Source organism: Crotalus tigris, unplaced genomic scaffold (assembly GCF_016545835.1).
Source record: "Crotalus tigris isolate CLP2741 ecotype Arizona unplaced genomic scaffold, ASM1654583v1 scf7180000019068.10715455, whole genome shotgun sequence".
In the NCBI taxonomy this organism is placed as follows: Eukaryota; Metazoa; Chordata; class Lepidosauria; order Squamata; family Viperidae; genus Crotalus; species Crotalus tigris.
In genome coordinates this window covers 7661411-7667500 of record NW_024097358.1, presented here as the reverse complement: position 1 = coordinate 7667500, position 6090 = coordinate 7661411, and positions in this window count along the sequence as shown.

Genomic DNA, 6090 nt, shown 5'->3' with positions numbered 1-6090 from the left:
GGAATTATCCATATTTAGAACAGATCCTTGAAATTAGTTCTACTGAAGATGATCATGATACCAACAGATCTATCTAAATATGACTAAACCTGGATCCAACATGTTTGGCATTTGGCTATTCAAAATACTTAGTGTTTTGATATATATAAAACAGGTATGATTATCTTTTAGTTAAATTCTCTCCTAATTACTTGGTAGCTTCTAAAATCCAATCATTGTGATGAAGACAATGTATATATTCCTTCAGCTATTGCTGGGTGATGCTATGAAAATGCTTATAAGCAATAAATGGAGAAATAGCAAGTCCCACTTGAATACCTGTGCCCAGTTTGAACTTTTGGAGACAAAAGGAATCCTCACTATATTCAAAGAGTTTAGTCTTCATAGATGTGCGCAAGACTATAGCCTCTCCTGTTATCCTAATCAAGTTCAGTTTTCCATTCATTTTATTGCTATGAAAAATTAAAACTGAAATATTGTTTCAAACATCATATGTGAAGAATTTACACCTGGTGGTGAAAACAAAAGGTTATGCTGATGAAAATAGCATATGAACAACTTCACTAATGATTTCCACATATATTGTTTGGTGCAAAAGAAGTTGTTATTGGAAGAGATCAAAGTGTGCCTCTAAATTTACTCATTTCATGGTTGAAACTAGTCTCTTATTTCCTTTTTTGCTAGTGCTCTGATGCTATTTTGAATTCTTTAGAATTCTCCCTAAAGAACACATAGTCAATGCAGTAACATCATGCCACTATATTACCACTCTGATCCAACTACAAGAACACCAAAGGCAATTAAGAAACACAACAAAGCTAATTCCAGAAATAGGCAATATGTGCTGTGCAGCTTCACTCTTATTAATAAATTCAAACATTTTCCTTATTTGAATATTTTCACCAAAAAGAATCAAGTTTGTACTGTTGTCCAACATGTATCCCCAAATACTCCCTGCTCTGCCTTTGCTCGAAATATGTTAGAGGCATATGCGTCAAGGTTTACTTTGGCAGTTTGTGCAAATTGAACCAATTTTAGTTTACTGAAGAAACCATGGTTAATCTAATCATGTCTTAGAGCAATATATGTCCTCAGTCACTCTTTTCAGTCTTAGATAATAGACAGCATCGAAGCAGCCTTCTTTGACGGCCTTTAAAGAATAATTGTTGACTTACCTAAACTGCAATGCCTTCAGGTTTCTTCTTAGATTTACCAATGCTCTTTGTTTAACAAGAATAAATCTGATGTTGAATTTAGCAGAATCTATGCAGGAGCAATCTTTCAGATGCCACCACAGGTTGAAATGAATTATGAAATGAAATGCTGGCCTCTTATTTTCTGGTAAGAGGAGGAAGTTAAAGCTTCCGACACCCATAGTCACTTTCCCTTTCCCTATGACTCACACACACACAAAAAAAAAACTAGTATTCATCTGTGGAGGAGATTACAAGAGGGGATGAATGTGGTTTATCTTAGGGTGAGAGAGTTTAAAAGTGCCAAGGTCCAAGCTGACCTCAAAATCACTCTTTCACCTAACCATGATTTTCCCTGACAATCATGTCAACCAAATGGGTAGAGGATGAACCCTGCTGTGGTGACATTGAAAACTGCACAGGCTCAAAATACTGAAATTCCGGTCATATTTCCATTACCATTGGTTGGGCCACAATTTTATATGATCAAAAACTCATTTGTTTAGCTTCTGCCTAGGGACTGATTGATGTGGTGACATCAGTGAGTGGAAGGAGCAAGCCCAGAATTCTTGGCCCTTTGGGGCATATCTGTTTGGGGGGATTAAATAAAATGTTCATATTAAAACAAAGAGAGATTTACATCTTTTATTTTCTGGCATAGATTATCAAACATTCTCATCTCCAGGATATTCCATTGCCCGTTTCTGGATTTATAAGTCCTTCCTCCCAAAGTCCCAAGTGATGCTGAAATGTGGGTTGATGGTCTCAAATAATCCAGATCTGCATGATGGAAATGGAGAAGAATTCTGTTCTTATAAAACCTGCCTCTTTTTTTAGTGCAGCAACTTAGGAGCCCATGTTTTGATGTCATACAGTACAATATTTTCCATTTCTGGGTAACCTTAATATTTCTAATTGATGTCCTTTTTCATACTATTATTTTATAGGGTTTTTTTTATTGTACATCATCCAGAGTCACATTTTGTGAGGTAGGCAGCCATATAACTATGATGAAGAAGTCAATAAAAATGAAATGAAATAAATATGGCAACTACAAGCAGGTGTGGCTCTAGAGAGTTAAACAAATGGATGAGCACAATCCCACACAAGCACAATCCCACACAAGAATCTGGTTCTTCACTGTCTCTCCTCTATGACTTCCTAAAAATGTGGGGGGGGGGAATTCCCTCTGCCTCCATATGAAAATAACTCTTCTGATACTCTGTTTTGCTTCCCTTTGGTTATTGCTATTGTTTTCTATTTTTGTTCAATGTACCCTCAATAACCCCAGTCAACTTTGCACTTTGGCTTCTCCAAATTGTCAAAGAAATTGTGCAAATATTGAAATCTGCAGTGATGATTTGATTGGGTCACCCCTCCTACAGGAAAGAATCATGTAATTAAAAGCGGCCTTTCCTTTCCATGATGCAACACTGCTTGTTTTGCAACTCTCACAATTGGCTTCCTGGATTACTAGTCACACTTGTCAAATCCCAAGATTCATTATTTCTGAGAACCCTAGAGCATCTAATTAATGTGAAGTGCATGCTTATAATTGATTAATGTGCATTATTTCTTTAGGTATTTTCACTCCTTACAAAATCTGCTGGGTAGTGGATGGGCTATAAATATTTTACATCATAATAAAGTTAACACTTTATTCTTCAGCTAAAAAGGCTCCTATGACCAGCTGAACTACAGATAAGAACAGTAAGCAGCTCCTGTCCCCAGGTTTGAAATCTAAACAATGACACAAAAATATAAAAGGCAAGAGATGGAAGGAAGAAAATCAGCAAATTCATGTATTCATAAAAGTGGCGTACTTGTTTTATAGTGACAGCCATCAAAGTCAATACTATATCCTTAGAAAAATAGAGATCCTTCATGAAATGGCTGATATTGTCAAGAGAATGTCATGAACAGGTGACTTCTTCTGTCTGAATGTTCTCCAGATGTGTGGACTAACACTCAGAATTCTCAGAAGTGGCCATGGTGATTGGGGGATACTGGGAGTTGAAGTTGCAAATACCTGGAAGGTTCCCCACATTGTACAATGTTGAGATACAGAATGATCCAAGCAGGAATTGTTATGATTAGTCCTCTACCGGAGATGGATTTGTCAGATACAGTGTTGTTATAATTTTCTATTTTAAAAAAAAAAAAAACACCCTTCATTGAATTTTTATTGTATTAAACAGAACCTCTTTTCAGAGCAATGCTGCCTGTTTCTGGGGGAAAAAACATTTCTCTGAAGGTATCTGATGTCAGCCTTAAATCAGCCACGACTGCAGCCAGTATCTATCAATGTATTAAAGAATCCTGCAACAGTCATTATAGAATAATTGTAAAATAGGATATAAATATATCCCATTGTTCACTTATAATGCACTGCTAAGATTCGATGAAACCAAGATCTATACAATAATTTAATGGTCTGCTTAAATATAACCCTAAACAATAATTATTAGTTTTGTGCATTGTGGGAACCATGTAATATATTATACATTTGATTCATCATATCACCCTTGGTGATAAGGCAGACACCAATGCTGATTCATTTTATGTACAGTATTTGTACAACCCAATCTCTTATATTGGCCTTCCATCAGCTATTAGCTCTTCCTAATATCTGTATTTTTAAGAGTCTTTTGCTTTTTTTCTGTTTTCTTGGTTTTATATTTTTTTACACTTACAGTTTCAGGATTTTTCAGTAATATAGACATATTAATTACATGATCAATATTTGTCTACGAATCTAGCTTCTGACAGCCCATCCTAGTTGCTTTCAAATATATGGGCTAAAATCTTTTTACCTGCAGCCAGTATCTTGAAGGGACAAAGCTAGGTAGGGCTAATTAATGCCAAAACACTCAATACAAGCTTGTCTTTCCTAATAAACATTTATATTCTTGACAAAAAAGTTGAAGTAATTGTTTTTTTACTTCTGTTCAGCTACCCAATTATCCTTCATTTATGAGGAAATTATGGGAATAGTTATTTCCATTCCAGCAGTGAGAAGTATATTCCCCAAAACTTCAATGCCCAAGGCTTTAAACCTAATATTTTTCAAAGCAGCCTAATAAAAAGATAGATACCTATGGCTCTGGTTGACCTTAAATAATCCTTAGAACAGTTAAATACAGTTTAACTTGCTTTGAGTCTGCCCAGTTCAAATGAAGATTGTTGTGTAACAATTTGGTTCACAAATTTCTCTTATTACAACAGCCCAATTCTTATAGAGCGTCAACTGATGTTTCCCCTCCTGTATGAATCATTCATTCTTCAAAGAAGGGCTGTGGTTTTTTTTAAAAAAATATACAGTATAACAAGCAAATAGAAAGGGTACTGATGTTTTTTGAATTTGGTGTCAGAGATGACTCCTGAGAATACTATGGAGAGCCAAGAAAACAAGCAAACAGATTATGAAACAAATCAACCAAAGTTCTCTATTGGGTCAACCCAGAGTTCTAACTCATGAACTCTTGACACAAATAATCAAATTATCCTATTTCAGACACAATATGTGAAAAGGCTTTAATGTTAGGAAAAATGGAGGGAAAGAGAGCAGGAAGACCAGCAGAAGACAGTTGGATACACCCAGTGGTGGGGTTCAGCTGATTCACACCACTTTGGCAGAACCGATAGCTAATTTTTTGTTGCCCAGGCCCAGAATGGACTTCTGGAAGTGGCATCCACACAAAGAACCATATTTGAATCCCACCACTGGATACACCCTTGTAAGACATGAAACTTAGTGGAGAAAACATCATGGAGAAAACATAGCAATAATCAATTAATAAACAGGCAGGCAGGTCTCCTTCAGATTTCAAAATATCACTTTGGTTCCAGTCTCTTGGTCCAGAGGATATTTGCCTTCACATGATTGAGAAGATACTTGAATAAATTCCAAGAAGAGTTAGACAAAGGAAGTGCAAAGATTTCTCACTGCTATAACTATACTGGGTTTTTAAAGGCAAACTAATCCTGGAAGACACACCTTGGTTGTCTCAAAAATATAGACTACAAATTCCATTCATTTCCACATCAGTTTGTTTTGGAAAATAATTTTCAAACTCTTAAGAAAGATAGATTGTGCAACCAATTCCTGGCAAAGTAATAATTAAAATAAAGCTTTTTTTCTAAATTCTTATACATTTGACCCATTTATTGCATTGATAGCAATAAATTAATCTGATAGCCAAGAAATAATATTCCTTTCCTGGGCTTGTTGCACTCCAAATATGTTGAAATTGTAATTCTCAGATTTTCAAGCCAGCATGATTTGCACTGTGTTCACTGGGAATTCTGCAGGCTCATGCCCAAGAAATGAGGAAGAAGATGGTAACCTTATCACAAAGGTCCTGATAATGACCTTGTTCTCCTATTCACAAATCCCCAAAGGCTTGTTTTATTCATTCAAGGATAAGATAGTATTACACATTCTTGACTGAAAGTAGGGTAGTAATGTTTTGTTTCTAAACCTTGAACACTATAAAATGGAGCCGGGGAGGCATTTAATAACTCAGAAGAATAAAAATATCTTTGCAGACCCACCAACAATTAGAACTCAGCTATATGTATTTTTATCCAAAAAGGGTCTCAGTAAAGTAGTTAATCTTGCCTGACTACTTCTAAAATTGAGGATCTAATCAGTCATGCATCTTTAAGGCCTAGCTAAATGCAAGGTATGTCTTAGGTACTTTTACCCTGACTGGATTCTCATTTCTGCACAAGACAGTTATGAGGCCACAGGAGCTGTGATTATTAAGGTTCAGGTCCAAAATTATTCAGTTACAACTAGTTAACTAAAACCACCCATCTCCTGCACTATTCAGAAAGAGGATAAGCAAGCTCCATGAATGAATCCTATCCTAGTCCTGAACATCTCCAGAAGAAG